The sequence below is a fragment of the Beta vulgaris genome, chromosome 9, assembly GCF_026745355.1.
Source record: "Beta vulgaris subsp. vulgaris cultivar EL10 chromosome 9, EL10.2, whole genome shotgun sequence".
Lineage (NCBI taxonomy): Eukaryota > Viridiplantae > Streptophyta > Magnoliopsida > Caryophyllales > Amaranthaceae > Beta > Beta vulgaris.
Window position 1 is genome coordinate 28414935 of NC_079210.1, and position 19283 is coordinate 28434217.

At 31.5% G+C, this 19283-nt stretch overlaps 2 long non-coding RNA genes across 2 annotated transcripts; both read right to left on the minus strand.

The window, feature by feature from the left end:
- Window positions 1-1158: 1158 nt before the first annotated feature.
- Window positions 1159-3474, minus strand: LOC125493307 (uncharacterized). The gene is made up of 2 exons (XR_007269822.2): window positions 3097-3474; window positions 1159-1677 (listed from the first exon to the last, which is right to left on the minus strand). It is a non-coding gene; the product is annotated as an uncharacterized LOC125493307 (long non-coding RNA).
- A 5249-nt stretch (window positions 3475-8723) lies between these two features.
- Window positions 8724-15663, minus strand: LOC125493230 (uncharacterized). Its single transcript, XR_007269743.2, has 2 exons — window positions 15243-15663; window positions 8724-8977 (listed from the first exon to the last, which is right to left on the minus strand). It is a non-coding gene; the product is annotated as an uncharacterized LOC125493230 (long non-coding RNA).
- Between the last annotated feature and the right edge of the window lie 3620 nt (window positions 15664-19283).

The window sequence follows — 19283 nt, forward strand, 5'->3', positions numbered from 1 at the left end:
CTTGGACTAGTCATACATTCCATGACCCAAGCAATGAATCTTGTTGGGAAGTTAAGCCCCTCCAATAACTCTCTAATGAACTCCCAGTTTAATAAGTAACAATTAGTTGCTAACAAGTAACAATTAGTTGCTAATACGTAACAATTAGTTGCTAGTAAGTGTTTCATGTCGTTGTAAAGGTAGCTAATGCATATCCGTAACAACCATACAATTTCCTATCATAACTCATATCAGAGTGGGGTGAAATTATATCCATCATTAATTGAATCATATCAGAACATCATTCAATCATATATATTATGTTCTTACTTATTTTGAACATTTATAATAAGATAAATAAATGTAACTATTACAAAAGTATAAATAAATATAATAAATAATCGCATAAATATTACTACATTACTTTACTCACTTTATTCCAATAATAAGCCCTAAACGGAATAAGGAGTTAGTATGTTAAGTCGTGAAATACATGACTATGATATTCACTTTATATATGTTATATATGTATGGATTATTTAACTAGACTAATACAAAAATATTCAACCAACATTCAATGCTATTATTTTATCAAGTGCTTACAAATAACCCTTTGTATGTTTTTTTTTCATTTATCACAATTCTTCTATATCAATTTAAAAGTGACTACTACCGAATGAACGAGTTTGGATGTCACTATTATCGAATTATCGAGTTTAAATGTGACTATTTTTGATGAACGAGTTTAGATGTGACTATTATCGACTAAACGAGTTTAAATTTCACTATTATCGATTGAACTTAACGAGTTTAAATGTGACTATTATCGAATGAACGAGTTTAGATGTGACTATTATCGAATGAACGAGTTTAAATTTCACTATTATCGATTGAACTGAGCGTGTTTAAATGTGACTATTATCGATTAACTGAGCGTGTTTAAATACCAATAAATTCATAGTTGATAAAAACTTATAATATGTTATATAATGATTATAGTTCTTAACACTACAGTTGATAAATCCTTAACTACAAATGGTGAATGATACTTGATACGTTATTATACGTTATTATCATATGAGCATAGACACACTATAGTTTTAAATTAAAATACCAACACACGATTATTCTTTAGTGCATCTTAAGTTTTTTTTTTATCGAATACGAGTTTACGATAACTTTTGTAACTTAAAAAATGAACTTTGAATATAGTAAACATGTTATTGCATACAATTAATTAGAAATTATTAGTTATGTGGTATTTTCATATCAGTTGGCATGTGAATCATGTCCCATATTTGATTAATCATATCAAATGTTTGATGAATCATATCATAACATAAAATACGCAAAGATATATTCAATATTGTCCGATCATTGACAATTTACAAAATTGAGTACTTCATTGTACTAGAGTATAGCAAATCGAATACTTCATTGATAATTTACAAAACCGAATACTTCATTGACAATTTACAAAATCAAGTATTTCATTAACAAATTACAAAAACGAGTACTTCATTGTACCAAAAGAACTTTGATCACCAAAATATATTAACTTCCAACCACACTTCATTTTTTACGATTACATTTCAAAAAATTACTATACAACTTTTCAAATCATACAACATTTACCTTATTACCCACTCTTTTCGAACTTTTTCTTTTCCTCTTATTTCCATTTCTCACTTCGTCATCCTGTCATGTTCATCAATTTGAGTAACAACAATAATAAGTAACAACAATAATAAAACCCAACAACAATAGCAACACCCTCCAAATTCACTCATTTACCTCCAAACATTCAGCTTCTTCCTCATACTCATCGCTTAATACCTCATCATCCATGACTCATATTCTCATTTTCATGGAGTGACTATTATTTAGTGTCATTTTCTAGAAGTAACTTCAAGATAATAGATTATTGTAACTAAGAAAAATTACTTATTTCTTGTAACTATGAATGATAGACTAAAGCAGCAGGCATAGAGTTATTCCACATTTCCATCGAAATACATATGTTCCTTGGCTGCATCAAGTGCTAGAGGTCTAATAAGTAATCCGATATAACATCACTTCTACATGTTGAAGGTTTCCAATCAAAATCCTTGTATCGATGCAGTACATGTGTCTCTTATTGCTGATACGGTGATACCTCTATTAGTTGACAAGCATTTCATAACATAAATATTTTGACACTTCTACATCGAGTCTAAAGAGAACAAGAACACTAAATCAATGCAGATTCAATTAGGGACGGCCGACAAAAAAATAGGAGCAGTCCAATTGAAACCATACGACATGACTGTATCTACTTGAACTTATAAAGAACATTGTCTTGACACTCAGAATACAGACTATCATACACCTCTAGTCCTCTATCTTTGTCACTTGCATTCATGGACTTCCTAATATTTAACTATATACACTGGATAGGGATAATCAACCACGATAACAAAACTTGAAAGCTTGTATCTAAATTGTACTTACTCTCTCCATCTGGAAATAATTGTGATATAGTCCCAACTCCTCAATCCTCATTATTAAAGATATAACAAGATGTTACTAATCCTCAATTATTACTCAGCTATTATCACTCTTTTTCCATCACTCAACCAAAAGTAAGATGTTCTCCATTACAAACTCAGACACCAATTCTTTAACATTTACTAAAATATATGTTCCAATAAAAAATATAAATTTGCCAAGCTAACATTAAGCTTAACAAATACACATAAATCAATTGAACATAACTAATTTATTAATGAATTACTCTCATAAGTCAAAAAAATTTGATCTCACACATAACTTTCCCCAAACATCAAGCACATTAAGAAATTTTCGAAGGTAAGCAAACATATAATTAACATATAAACATAAATTTCACAGTTAATCATGCAACATTCTTTAACCCTTCTTTAACCATTCATTAAATAAATCACCCTAAATGCCAACAAATAATTTCACATTATTTTCCCAACATAATTCTGCCCACATATAATTAACATAATTATGCGAAAATTCGGCATTTAGGCTTCATGAATTTACGTAAGCCTAAATGCCGAATTTCCACAAACAATTACATTCTTTTAAACCATGCAAAATTAAAGATCTTACCTTCACCTATCTCAACCAATTTCCTTTCCTTTCGCAATCCCGCTTCTCTCAAAAATTCCTTTCGCAATTAAAATTCCTTTCGCAATTAAAATCCTTTCGCAATCGAGCTAAACTTGTAACGAAATTAAAATTCCGCCTAAAATTATTATTTCCCAATATTTAGTGAGAATTATAGGATAATTTAGCGCAACGACAATGGAGATTTGAGGAGGAGAGATGACAGAGAACTCAGAGGAGAGGAGAGAGACAGAGAACTCAGAGGAGAGAGAGAGAGAAACAATAACGGGAAAATTCATGTTTTTACAATTTGGACTTTTCAATTAATGAGCGAAATTACCATTTTACCCCCGGTATGGACAACTACCTCCCCATACCGGGTATGGGCGTATCATGGCTCGCCCAAACCCCAAAGAAAACCCAAAAAGACCCCAAACCCATCTCACTCTCACCCCTGTTAACTGTGCTTCAGGCGGCTGCCACCTCTGCCGAAGTTTCCCTCACCACCGTGCTGCTCGTTGTAGCTTTATTGTTGGCCGCTCGTCTCCGCTCTGTCCCTCTCTCTGTCTTCGTCCGTCCTGCTGTTGTGGGTTCGATTTTTGTGTTGCTTTTGGTTAGTATCGTGAAGTGGTGTTGTTGTCGCGCCCTTCTTGCCGGTGTTGAACCACCACTCGCCGCCACTTCTCTCGATCTTCTTGTCGTTGTTGCTGCTCTGTTCTGGTTTGCTGCTGTCACTTCGAGCGTGTAGTCGTCGTCGTTGTTAATGTGTTGATTCGATGCTGATTAAGGTGTTATTTGTCAAAATCTGATTTAACTGCACCTGCTTAATCCTTTCTTTGTTAGTTGAAATTCATGTAAGGATGGATTGATAATGTTTGGTAGTTTATGTTATGAAATCTGATTCATTTTCTATGTTGCTGATGATTTTCAGTTTATGGTTTCATTTGGTGGAGTTGTTTATGTAATCAGTTTATAATTTAAATTGTAATTGGTATTACTTGTAACTGTTGTAGGTTATTGTGATTGAAGGCTGTAACTTCTTTGATTAGTTAAGTCTCAAAATTTCATGTAGTTGGCAGAGTATCTTTCATTTAGAGTGCGTTATGCTCAACTTAAAAAATTATGTTTTAGGTCTAATAAGTTCAGATAAGTTGCAATAAGGTCTAATAAGAGCAATAAGTTCCAATAAGGTTTAATAAGGTTCAATAAGTTCCAATTAGGTGCAATAAGTTCCAATCAGGTGCAATAAGTTCCAATAAGGTCTAATAAGGTCCAATAAGTTCCAATCAGGTCCAAATAGTCAATGTTTAATAAACATTTGTGTTATTGTTCTTTATTTTGTTATTCATAATTTCATATCACTATTAGCTGATTATGTTATTATTAGAATTTTAATTAAAGTACCACAATGATTATATAGTATTATACTTGTATTAGTGTCTATTATTTTATTATTTATTTGTATTAGTATCTATTATTTTATTATTTATTTGTATTATGTTTATTATTTTATATTTATATTACTATTAGCTGATTATGTTATTATTAGAATTTTTTTATTAAAGTACCACAATGTATAGTATTATACTTGTAATATTGTCTATTATTTGATTATTCATATTGCTATTAAATAATAATAAATTTTTTTTGTTAAATTAATTATCCTAAGATATAATTAATAATCATTATTTTTTAAAGGACGAATTATAATAATTATTACTCCATAAAAAATTTTGAGGGGTAGTATTTACGTTAGTGGTAATATTTATCTTATTCATGGTCAATGTTTTTGTGTAATAAGGTCAAATAAGTTTCAATCAGGTCCAATAAGGTCTAATAAGTTTCAATTAGGTCCAATAAGGTCTAATAAGTTTCAATCAGAGCCAATAAGGTCTAATAAGTTTCAATAAGGTCAATAAGTTCCAATAAGTTCCAAGAAGGTCCAATAAGTTCCAATCAGGTTCAATCAGGTCCAATAAGTTGAATCAGGTCCAGTCAGGTTTAATAAGTTCCAATAAGTTCAGTTCAGGTTCAATAAGTTCAGTTCAGATAAGGTCCAATAAGTTCAGGGCCAATAAGTTGAATAGAACGCACCCTTAATTTGGATTTTGGAAGAGAGAAATGTCGGTTTTTTAAACTCATTTCAACTAAGAAAGCTACTTGAATTAATTTCTTTAAATGCCTATTCAGGGTGCGTTCTGTTCAACTTAAAAAATTAAGTTTCAGGTCCAATAAGTTCAGATAAGTTCAGATAAGTTGCAATAAGGTCTAATAAGTGCAATAAGTTCCAATAAGGTCTAATAAGGTCCAATAATTCCAATCAGGTGCAATAAGTTCCAATCAGGTGCAATAAGTTCCAATCAGGTCTAATAAGGTCCAATAAGTTCCAATCAGGTCTAATAAGGTCCAATAAGGTCCAAATAGTCAATGTTTAATAAACATTTGTATTATTGTCCACTATTTTGTTATTCATAATTTCATATCACTATTATCGGATTATGTTATAATTAGAATTTTAATTAAAGTACCACAATGATTATATAGTATTATACTTGTATTAGTGTCTATTATTTTATTATTTATTTGTATTATGTCTATTATTTTATTATTCATATTACTATTAGCTGATTATGTTATTATTAGAATTTTTTATTAAAGTACCACAATGTATAGTATTATACTTGTATCATTGTCTATTATTTGATTATTCATATTGCTATTGAATAATATAATAATCATGGTCAAATAATTAAGGTTAACAATAATAATAATAATTATAATTACAATATTTTGCAATTCGTCTTTAAATAACTAGAGATAACATGTTTTCGTTACTAATAACTATGAAAGATATAAATGTTATCAATTGATTGCTTCATTATCATCACTGGAGTATCTTTCTTCATCGGAGTATCTTTCTTCATCTTCTACATCATTCCTTCAATCAATACGTTTTCTTCATCAACACCAACCATATTTCATCTGCAATTTTCGCCCGAGTTATCTCCATATTCTTTGTTCTCGTCTTGTCAGTCAAATTTAAATCAGTCTTGGTTCCATGGTTTCAACTACTTGTGAAACTGGAATTCCTAAATCATGTAAACGAATAAAATTATGTAGCGTGCATGTTGCCACGATGATAGCCAACTGGTAAGCATCATCCATCTTCGGCATCATTCTTAGAATCTTCCATCTATTTTTTGGAACTTATTGCCCTTATTAGACCTTATTGCAACTTATCTGAATTTATCTGAACTTATTGGACCTGAAACTTAATTTTTTAAGTTGAACAGAACGCACCCTTACAATGAAAGTTAACTGCCTTTTGCTCAGCTTAGATTAGTAACTACTAGTATTTTATAAAATTAATTTTTTGATTTTCTACTAGTGTTTTATAAAATTAAAACAACACTGCTATTAGATATATTAGTGATGAAAGTTATGTATAGGCAAATATATAAATAGTAATTTTTTTGTTAAATTATTTATCATAAGAGATAATTAATAATCATTATTTTTTAAAGGACGAATTATAATAATTATTATTCCATAAAAAATTTTGAGGGGTAGTACTTACATTAGTGGTAATATTTATGTTATTCATGGTCAATGTTTTTGTCTAATAAGGTCAAATAAGTTTCAATCAGGTTCAATAAGGTCTAATAAGTTTCAATCAGGTCCAATAAGGTCTAATAAGTTTCAATCAGGGTCAATAAGTTCCAATAAGGTCCAATAAGGTCAATCAGGTTCAATCAGGTCCAATAAGTTCCAATCAGGTTCAATCAGGTCCAATAAGTTGAATCAGGTCCAATCAGGTTTAATAAGTTCCAATAAGTTCAGTTCAGGTTCAATAAGTTCAGTTCAGATAAGTTCCAATAAGTTCAGGTCCAATAAGTTGAATAGAACGCACCCTCAGTAAGAAACTGCTGTTGATGTTTATTAATGTTAGAGTGCGTTCTCTTCTTTTCAACTTATTGGCCCTGAATTTGTTGGACCTTATCTGAACTGAATTTATTGAAACTTATTAAAGTTGATTGGACCTAATTCAACTTATTGGACCTGATTGAACCTGATTGGAACTTATTGGACCTTATTGGCCATGATTGAAATTTATTATACCTTATTAGCCCTGATTGAAACTTATTAAACCTTATTGGACCTGATTGAAACTTATTTGATCTTATTAGACTAAAAAATGACCATTAATAACATAAATATTACCCCTAACGTAAATACTACCCTTTAAAATTTATTATGGAGTAATAATTATTAAAATTTGTCATTTTAAAAAAAATAATTATTAATTATCTCTTATGATAATTAATTTAACAAAGAAAAGTACTATTTATATATTTGCCTATAAATAACTTTGACCACTAATATATCTAATATTCTTATTTTGATTTTATAAAGCACTAGGGGAAAATCAAAAGTTAATTAACATTTATTACTAACAAGTTAAAATTGGCACATATGAAAAATTCTCACCCCACTTTTATTTATGTGAAGGTAGTAGAATACATTAACTCCTTATTTCTCACTCTACATTTATATCTTTCATTGTTATTAGTAACGAAAATATGTTATCTCTAGTTATTTAAAGAAGAATTGCAAAATATTATAATTATAATGATTATTATTGTTAACCTTAATTATTTGACCATGATTATAATATTATTTAATAATAATATAATCACCTAATAGTAATATGAATAATCAAATAATAGACAATAATACAAGTATAATACTATACATTGTGATACTTTAATAAAAAATTCTAATAATAACATAATCAGCTAATAATAATACGAATAATAAAATAATAGACATTAATACAAATATTAAATAAAATAATAGACACTAATACAAGTATAATACTATATAATTATTGTGATACTTTAATTCAAATTCTAATAATAACATAATGGACAATAATACAAATGTTTACTGAACATTAGCTATTTGGACCTTATTAGACCTTCTTGGAACTTATTGGACCTTATTGCACCTGATTGGAACTTATTGCACATGATTGGGACTTATTGGACCTTATTAGACCTGATTGGAACTTATTGCCCTTAGTGGACCTTATTGCAACTAATCTGAACTTATTTGAACTTATTGGACCGGAAACTTAATTTTTTAAGTTGAGGAGAACACACCGTTAATGAGGTGAAATCACGGGATTGAGTTATAGAGTAGAAAAATTATTTGGAGAGTGATGACTATTTTTACGGGAGATTATTAGTAAAAATTGAATATGTTAGTTTTATTGTCCCGTAATCAATAATTTTTTTTATTAGACTCATGACAGATTCTTATAAAGGAAAATTAATTGAATACTCTAATCTAATTGAGTTAGATGAGAAATAGTTGTTATTAATTAGTAATTAAGGAACTATAATACTATGAGTTAGTAAGAGGCAATCTATCTTTCTTGGTTCCATTAATAGCAAGTTATGAATCCTTAAGCATTATCTCTATTCAATATGGGAAGAGAGGGGGGACACCAAAATATTGAAATCCTATTTTACCCTCACTAAATACAACAAATTACATCCAATAAAATAAGAAAAAGGAAAAAAAAAAAAGGGAAAAACAAAAAAAAAATCAATAGAGAAACGTAGATCTTCACATCAGTAACTTCTCCAATATCAAAACTGTATTTTTTGAAAAGCACAAACCATTATTTAGTGGGAAAATCCCATGATTAACTGCTAATATGCATTATGTAGTTAAAGGCTCCATAATCTTCTTCCTCTTTGTTTCATAATTCATCATAAAACAAAAAAACAAACAAAGTATGATAAAAATAATACTTTCTTCTCCACTCTATTCCATAATCTTCTTCCTCTTCCACAATTTTGTTGCTCTACTTTTACCTCTGCAGAGTCAAGAGACATTGATTAAGAAACTCTTTGTGAAAAATAATCAGGTAATTCCATTGATCTAATTTTCTGGCATAGATAACTCTTCCCCAACAACTAATCTGACATTGTTTGTTTGGTATGAATTTACCAAGAACAACAAAAACACATACATCAGGTATTAAATTATAATATAGATTTATATAAATTTTATAATGTAAAGTCCAAATGATGGATAGTAATTTTTTTCTGTTTGTTATAAGATTTGCTATATACTTTACAACAAAGAAATATATGATTGATAGTCATTTTTGTGTATATTTTGTAGAGGACAAAAGCAGAGGAAAATAAACGACCAAATATACTCAAAACATATCGCCACTCAAAAGCACTTGCAGAAACCATTTATTAGTGATATCAATCCTACTTGTGCTGCTGACTCAGCACAAGATAACAACCCATAACAAAATTTCTACTTCTTGTAATTGTCAGTTTAAAAGTTGTTAGCTCTCTCCCTCCTCTCTCTCTCTCTGTATTCTGATAGTTCATCTAGTCTTCTATCTTTCTCTCTATAAATAGAAGACTACACATTTCATTGTAACTATTCAGAAATAATACAAAATTCATTCTCTCTCTACAAGTTTATAGTTCTACAATGGTGATGATAGTTCTTATGATAGATTGCAACTCTGATTAGAATAATTGGAGATCAGATTACATCATGGTATCAGAGCAGGTTCATAATCTCCTGACTCTTTTTCACTTCCGCAATTATTTCTTCATCTTTTGTTGATTATGATTTCTTCATTTTCTTTAAGAAAACTCTTGATTGTGATTGTTCTGATTGTGATTTGGAGGTTAGTAGAATGCTTGATTTGAAAACTTGCACGCCAAGTGTTTGATGTTATTTGAACTGAATGTTTTGGAGATTTACAAAGTGTTGTTGAGCAGATTCATAGAATTCTGATGTATTGTTAATAGAATTTTGATTTGATCATCTTATATTCATCTTTGAAATCTTGATTCATTTTCTTCTGAAATTCCTATTCATTCTTCCATCTTCTTGATTTCTTTTCAATTCTGAAATCATGTCTGAAACAAATTCAAACAAAACAAACAATTCTACTCTCACACCTAATCAAGATCCTACGAGTTCATACTACATCCATCCATCTGATATGAACTCTTTGCAATTAGTTTCAACTAAATTTAGTGGAGTTGGTTATGGTGATTGGAAGCGTAGTATGACTATAGCATTATCAGCCAAGAACAAGCTTGGTTTTATGACTGGAGAAATTACTAAGCCAACAGATCCTGATGATCCTAATCTGAAACCCTGGGAACGTTGTAATGACATGATTATTTCATGGATTTTACACAATCTAGACACTACTATAGCTAGGAGTGTATTGTATTTCAATTCAGCTTTTTAAATTTGGAAAGACTTGGAAGAAAGATATGGATATACTTCTGGACCTCAGCTTTATTCTCTTGAACAACAACTCTCAGAGATCTCACAAGGAGAAAGTAGCATAGCAGAGTATTTTACGAAAATCAAGATGATTTGGGATGAGGTGAACTCAGCTAATCCTCTGCCTACCTGTATCTGTAACCTTTGCACTTGTAACCTGACAAAGAAGATCTACAAGATGCAACAGGAACAAAGGCTTATGCATTTTCTCATGAAGCTAAATGAGGCTTTTGCTCCAGTGAGAGGTCACATTTTAATGATGAATCCTTTACCAGCTCTAACTCAAGCATATCGATTGTTGATTCAAGAAGAAAGACACAAAGAGCTCAGTCAACTCTCTACTCAGACTGATAGTATGGCTTTTGCTGCAGACAGAAGAAAATTCTCTGATAATAGGAGTGATAATAGAGGATTTTACAAGCCCAGTAATTCTTCTATGAATTACAAGCCTCCTCCATATTCACAGCAAGGAGTGCAGATGATTTCTGGTAATAAGAGTCCATATCCCAACTCTTATTCATCTTATTTTTGCAATCATTGCAACTGATCCGGACATTCTATTGAAAGATGCTGGAAGTTACATGGGTATCCAAATGATACCAAGTTCAATAAATTCAAAGGTGTTGCAGCCATTGCTCAACAACCAGATTCTCATGATGCTGAAGTTCACAACTCAGACAACATTGCTGCTCCTATCATCACCAAAGAACAATATGCTCATCTTCTTTCTCTTTTAAGCAAATATCCAGACTCTTCTTCCACACCACTTGAAGATGGTGAGATATCTGGTCAAGCTCACTTAGCAGGTAAATTCTGCTTTCTCTTTCATAATAATGTTCAATGGATAGTAGACAGTGGAGCTACAGACCATATTTGTTCAGATCTAAGCATGTTTAAGACTTATAAGCCTGTTAATGACTCCACAAATACCATAACAATCCCTAATGGTACTAAAATACCTGTCAAGAATATTGGAAATATTATCTTGACACCTGATATTGAGCTACATAATGCCCTACATGTCCCTGGTTTTCAGTTCAACTTGATCTCAGTTCATAAACTTTGTCAAGATATGTTTGACTCTGTCATTCACTGCTGATAAATGCTTTATTCAGGGCCATTTGCAGAAAGGGCCTCCTCTTCTTCTTGGTAATCTGAGTGGTGGTTTATATGGTTTGGAAGGTTTCAAGTCTCAACAAATTGCTTCCACTTCTACGTATGACAAGCATTGTAATAAGACATCTTCTGTAAATAATAATGATGATTCTCAAAGATGGCATACTAGACTAGGACATTTGCCTTTTACTCAATTCAAACACATTCCTTCTCTTGCACATCTGAAAGATTGTAAGGATTGTGGCATATGTCAAGTCTGTCCTGCTGCGAAACAAACTAGGTCTAGCTTTCCTAGTAGTAGCATTAAAACAACACATGCTTTTCAACTTATACACATTGATGTTTGGGGTCCATATAGGCAAAGTACTCATAATGGCTTTACTCAATTTCTTACTATTGTGGATGATTTTACAAGAACTACATGGATTCATCTATTGAAATACAAAACTGATGTTGTTTCTGTTATGAATGATTTCTGTCAATATGTTGAGACACAATATAACACTAAGATTCTTTGTGTGAGATCGAATAATGCCAAGGAACTAGTGGAAGGTGCTATGCTCTCTTTCTACAAGAAGAAAGGAATTGCCTCTCAAAGTAGTTGCAGAGACACACCCCAACAGAATGGGGTGGTTGAAAGAAAACATCGCCACTTACTTGAAACAGCAAGGGCCCTAGCTTTCCAATCCAACTTGCCATCCAAGTATTGGGGTGAGTGTGTGCTATGTGCTACCTATTTAATCAATAGAATGCCTCTGAGCAGTTTACAATGGCTATCTCCCTATGAAAAACTTCATTCCCATTCTCCTACTCTTACCCACTTAAAAACATTTGGATGTTTATGTTTCATTTCTACATCCAAAATTCATAGATCAAAGTTTGCACCTAGGGCTCATCCTGGTGTATTCATTGGATATCCTCTTTCACAAAAGGGTTATAAAGTGCTTGATTTGAGCACTCAGAAAATTGTTGTCACTAGAGACATTATATTTCATGAGGATCATTTCCCATTTCACCTCTCTAACCCTACTGCTCCCAATATTCATCCCACATTTCTTCCATCTCACACAACTCTCTCTCAACATGACACCCCTGATCCTAATTTTCAATCCCTCTTTACTCCTCCCAGATCTCCTGCTCCCACATTATCTCGTAGCCCTGCTGACTCAGCACAAACTCCTTCTCCCTCTACTGTTTTTTCACCTCATTCTCCTTCACCAACTTCACATATATCACCTTCCCCATCTCCCATCCCTCTTCGCCACTCTACTAGACAAACCAAACTCCCTGCTTACCTACAGGATTACCATGTTCCTAGTGCTCATTGTGCTTCTACTCACTGGTGCAATCTTGTTAGCTTCAATTCATTACCCACATCTCACAAAGCTCTTCTTAGCACTGCTGCAACTCTGGTTGAACCTACCAGTTTCCTTGAAGCTTCACAAGATTCCAACTGGATTGAGGCTATGAATAAAGAAGTGCAAGCCTTAGAATCCAATCATACATGGGATGTTGTTTCTCTACCTCCCAATAAAAAACCTATAGGTTGTAAATGGGTTTACATGCTTAAACTCAAGGCTGATGGTACCTTGGAATGATACAAAGCAAGACTAGTGGCAAAGGGCTTCACACAAAAATATGGCCTAGATTTTGAGGAAACTTTCTCCCCTGTTATCAAGATGACAACTGTTAGATGTCTTCTTGCTGTTGCCTCCCACAACAAGTGGCCTCTCCACCAACTAGACATTAACAATGCCTTTTTACATGGAGAACTTAATGAGGAAGTTTACATGAAAATGCCACCAGGTATTCCTAATCCTACCAATCAAGTTTGTAGACTTCGTAAATCACTTTATGGGTTAAAACAAGCATCAAGACAGTGGTTTGCAAAGCTCTTGAGTGCTCTTCAGTCTCTTGGTTATACTCAGTCCAAAAATGATTATTCTCTTTTTATTAAGAGAGTGGGGACTCACATAACCATAGCTGCTGTCTATGTGGATGATATTATCCTCACGGGCACTGATCAACTTGAAATCCTTGCTCTAAAGTCTCATTTACATATCAGTTTTAGCATTAAAGATCTGGGACAGCTCAGTTTTTTCCTTGGTATTGAAGTTGCTACTCTCTCTACTGGTATTGTTCTCACACAACAGAAATTCACTAAGGAACTTCTCTCCTTTTGTGATATGGATTTATCTAAAAAGGCTTCTACACCACTGCCAGTTAATTGCAAGTTACATGCTGATGAAGGTGCTTATGTTGCTGATCCAGCTCATTTCAGAGCCTTAGTTGGAAAACTGAATTTCTTAACTCACACTAGGCCTGATCTAGCCTATGCAGTCCAGACTTTAAGTCAGTTTCTCCATTCTCCTCGTGTGCCTCATTTGACTGCTCTTCACCATGTACTTAGATATGTAGCTAGTACAGTTGGTCAAGGAATTCTTCTCCATGGCAGTTCTTCTCTCACTCTTAAGGCCTATTCTGATTGGGCTGCTTGTCCCACCACAAGACACTCAGTTACTGGTTATCTAGTTCTTCTAGGAAACTCACCTATTTCCTGGAAATCTAAGAAACAAGGGACTGTTTCTAAGTCATCTTCAGAAGCAGAATACAGGGCAATGTCTTCAGCAGCTTCAGAAATCACTTGGGTTGTTCGACTTCTTGAAGAGATTGGTGTTTCTAAGCTTCAACCTGTCACACTTTTCTGTGACAACCAATCAGCCATACATATTGGTAAAAATCCAGTCCATCACGAGCGCACAAAGCATGTTGAAATAGACATTCATTTCACCAGAGACAAAGTACTAGAAGGTCTCCTTGAGCTAAGTTATTTGCCTACCAAACAACAACTTGCTGATTTGTTAACAAAGGCTCTTCCTGGCCCTCATTTTCAGCATCTTCTCTCCAAGCTAGGGATGCTTGATCTTCAACCCTCCTCTAGCTTGAGGGGGGGTATTAGTGATATCAATCCTACTTGTGCTGCTGACTCAGCACAAGATAACAACCCATAACAGAATTTCTACTTCTTGTAATTGTCAGTTTAAAAGTTGTTAGCTCTCTCCCTCCTCTCTCTCTCTCTGTATTCTGATAGTTCATCTAGTCTTCTATCTTTCTCTCTATAAATAGAAGACTACACATCTCATTGTAACTATTCAGAAATAATACAAAACTTCATTCTCTCTCTACAAGTTTATAGTTCTACAATGGTGATGATAGTTCTTATGATAGATTGCAACTCTGATTAGAATAATTGGAGATCAGATTATATCACCATTAAAGAGGTATTTATTGATTATACCCCATTTGCGAAGCTTTTTTTTTTGGAAATTAGGAAACAACTAGAAAAATTAAAGCATTAAAATCAAAACTAAAAAAACCGGAAGTAAGATTCTGAAACTATTAAACATTATGAATTTTGCTAGAAATATTCCGTGATTAAACATTGTATATTCCTATACTACACTTCTATTTCCTTCATGTACTCATATTTTTTAAGATAGAAATCAAAACTTTGGAAAATTAAATGAAAGAAGTTAAATTTGGGATCCCCAGATGTATAAAAATCAATATCTTAATTTCATAAGTTAGCATTTTCTACAGCAATTGAGGTTCCCAAGCGCATAAAGATCAAAATCTGAAAGAAAAAGTTGGTATTTTCACATGCAAAATAAAAAAAACGTATTTTTCAAACTCACCTACATGGAACGAATAGAAATTTTAATTGTTAGAGTTCCTATCAGGAGCAACCTCAATCTTCAGATCTTCAGAGATTCTGTAACTATTGATATTGGGGATAGGAAAGAGGGGGCTAGCCCCTAAGTCGAGAGAGAGATGGTGGGAATAAAAGGAGTAGGAGAGAGAGAAGATTAGAGTAGTAGAGAAGAAGTGTTAACATTTTATTTTAACAGGAATCTTTATAATGGTAATTACTTTATAAAGAATCATGATTAGTTATATTCATACACAATTCTTTGATATTTTTTGAGAACTAAACTTCAATGATAAATTAAACATATTTTAAAGGGAATAGAGTAATCAGTTAATTTGATGTTGTTTTCATAGATCTCTACAATAGAGATTTACACCTTGATTATCTTCATACATTATGATACACTGTTTGTGGAAATATTATGTTTTTAATGACTTGAATTGTTCTTCTTTTTCATTTTTTTTAAATAAGCAATTGTTCTTTATCCACAACTTCTTTAAATTTGAAATGAAATAATTATAATTTGTACATAACAAGTGGTAGAGGATACCAAAAAATAGAAAAAGAAAAATAATTATGATGAGGATGATTAGTCATCAATCAATATGGACGTCTATTTAATCAGTCAACCCAAAAAAAACATACAAATTCCTTTCCCCATTTTAGTAGATAAACTACAATAGTAATAATAGAGATTAGTCTTAAATTATCCGAATCATAAAATAAAATGAAGATATTTTTCTCCAACAAACTTTGAAAATAATATTTATTAAAAAATTACTCATAAATGTAATTATGCAATTAATTTAACATAGAAAATGATTTCGCATGCATAGCGTGCTTATAAGACTAACTTTGTTATTATATTGTTATATTATGAATATTTTTTTCTTAGGTTAATTTTGTAAATAATTTTTCTATAAATTAATAATAAATCTAATTACGCAACTAATTTAATTCTAATAATGATTTTACACGCATATACATCAAACTCAAAACTTATATAGAAAGAGCTAGATGTAAGTATGTAATAATTTAAGTCCATAAACTACTTCGCACGCATAGCGTGCATATAAAGCTTATAATTTAATGAAAGATTATATTCTATCAGAGAGTTATAGTACTTATTCAAGCTAAAGCACTTATATGGAGTTTGTATCCCTCATGTATCAAAAAACATAAATAAATAAATGGAATCGTAAATTGTGACGAAAGGATTATAGCTACAGATGTTTGAGTATTTGACACAAAGTTCAAGTTTGAATTGTATCACAACCACAAAAACAAATATCTCACACAAAGTTTTTATGCTTTCAAATTAGTTTAAAGTAGCATATAAGCCTTCATTTTCAATTATTTGTGGCTCTTTTGATGAATAACACTATAATATTATGTTATTGTACTTTGGTATCATATTGTTGTATTATTGAAACGTCTGCTTCAGCTTCGTATGTTGTACTTTTTCAAATATTATCCCTATTTTATCTCTATTCTATATGTGAAGAGGGTTAGGACATTAAAAAATTGAAAAAAAAAGTAACTACTTACTTTAATTAAAAAAAAAAATTAGAAAAGGGAACTACCTATTAATTAAAAAAGTAAAAAAGGATAAAAAAAAAGCATTACAAAAACAAAAACAGTCAACAATTCAAAAATCCCTAATTTATTATATATAATTAACTATTAATTTAATTTTCTATATCCCCTAAAAAAATAATTTTTTATGTATTTTCGCACGCATCACGTGCATATAAAACTAGTATCTATTGTACGTCAAGTATAATAGTTGTTCGATTATTGTTAATTATAAGCGAAGAGTATTGCGATTAAGAAGTTATGAAGGCAAAAGGTTGTTAGTGAGGGGCTGCTAATCTATACTCCAGGAATGAAGTTGGTTTTGTCATTTTACTTAACCAAGTATTGACAATACGAAGAATGTTAAAAGTCTAATAGTAAAGTTTATGTGTGAATATATCTTAGTTAGTGTGATGAGGGTATGCTCTATAGAGTGGAGTAATATAGTAAAGTTAGTATACTAGTTAGAGTTTACTAAAATGGAATTAATATGTTTATATTATTTTCGTAATACTTAGTAAAAAAGCAAATAGTTTGTTTTTTTTTTGAGGGGAAAAAAGCAAATAGTTTAATAAACTACTTCCATGTTGGTTGTAAAGTAAAACAATACCCACTTTTTTGTTAAATGATTGAGGGTTGAGTTAATCAAAGTTAACTCGTAAGAGATTCACTTTAATTGGCTTTTAAGTGAAGGATATGACTTTGTTGGTGGTAGAAATAACGTTGAAAAAGAGTAATCAATAATGACTAATGATATGTTGAGTATATTTTATTGATTAATTAATTATGGACTTAGTTACTAGGCTGTGTAAAATTCGATTTCACTTTGATATTGGTAGATGGAATTATATACTCAAGTTATTCTATTGTTTAAGTAGTAATCACCAAAAGTAAGTTAATACCTCATATTACTTAAGTAAGTGTAATTCAAGAAATACTTCAAAGTAGTTCCAACTATATGGTTGAATGACTTCTAATTAGAAATGAGGTTGACTCGCTCTACTAAATAAAGTTATGATTCATTAATGGTTGTTATTTATAATGGTAATTAGAATTGGACTTGCGAGATAACATGATCCATAAATGTTTAAGTTTAATCAATCGTTATGATTGAATGACTTCTAATTAGAAATGAGGTTGACTCGCTCTACTAAATAAAGTTATGATTGATTAATGGTTGTTATTTATAATGGTAATTAGAATTGGACTTGCGAGATAACATGATCCATAAATGTTTAAGTTTAATCAATCGTTGTTTCATGAGTTATGAGTTGTGGAATTTATGTTATCTATCTTTAGTTAATTCTAAGAGAGAGACTTATTGTAATTGTTGCTAGTGCTTGAAAACTATTGTTATTATTATTGAGATGAATGTGGATTGACAAACATGAAGTGTGTAAGAGTAAAGATATTTATATGTAAGAGTATAAGTTGTACATAAGTAATTTAGTGACTCTCGTTAGCTAATTCTAGCTGAGAAAACTGTTATTATTGTGGTTAGTGATTACAAAATTTGATTGCTTCTAAGTTGTTGTGGTCTACAAGTTCTATAATTGGAAATTGAGTTGAAAGTAAATGCATAAATGTAGTGAGCTCGAAATACATATGAAGGTACTATGATAAATGTGTATAGTTCTATATTGAAAAGATGATAAGAATTAGTACTAATATTGGATGAGTTCCAAGATTGATGATTGTGTTATGAATGATAACGGAAAGTGATCTAAAGAGGAAAGTAGCCTCGTCTGAGTCGACGGATGAGGTGACATGAACAGTATCCCCATGGACTATGAACCTTGGACAGAAACCTGCGTTCCCAATGCTCTATGGGGTGATGTGAAACCTGTGGATGGCTGATTGGATCAGCGAAAAAATGTATTATGGACTAGTCACAGTTATTGGCCAAAAGTAAAGCGAATGGTTGGGTGACGACCTCCACTGCCGGAGTGTAAGCTCCATATCCTCCGCCGCGTTCTATTTCCCCTGGTTAAAACGAAAGTTATCTCAATGTATGAAAATTATTTTGATATTGGATTCCTATAAGGAATCATATCGTGGTAAGTTGTTTCGATATTGGATTCCCGATAAGGAATCGTATCAGGTAAGTAATGAATATCTATTCAGTATTTGAATATGAATATCGATACTAGTTTCCTGATAAGGAAGCATATCATGGTAAGTTATACTAATGTTGGATTCCGGATAAAGAATCGTATCTTGTTATTATGTGGATTCTCGATAAGGAAATCGTTATAATGAAAGTTGCTATGATATTTATTGCATAATAAGGGGTTGTTTATAAAATATAAGAAAGTGAATGATAGAGTATGAAAGCATGAGTTTGGATGTCCGTTAAGAATTCGACTAAAAGAAATGTAGAATATTGTTTATATCAAAGTTGGTGACCTCAAATTCCTATTATGGAATCATAGTAAGTTGAAAGGTTGATTAA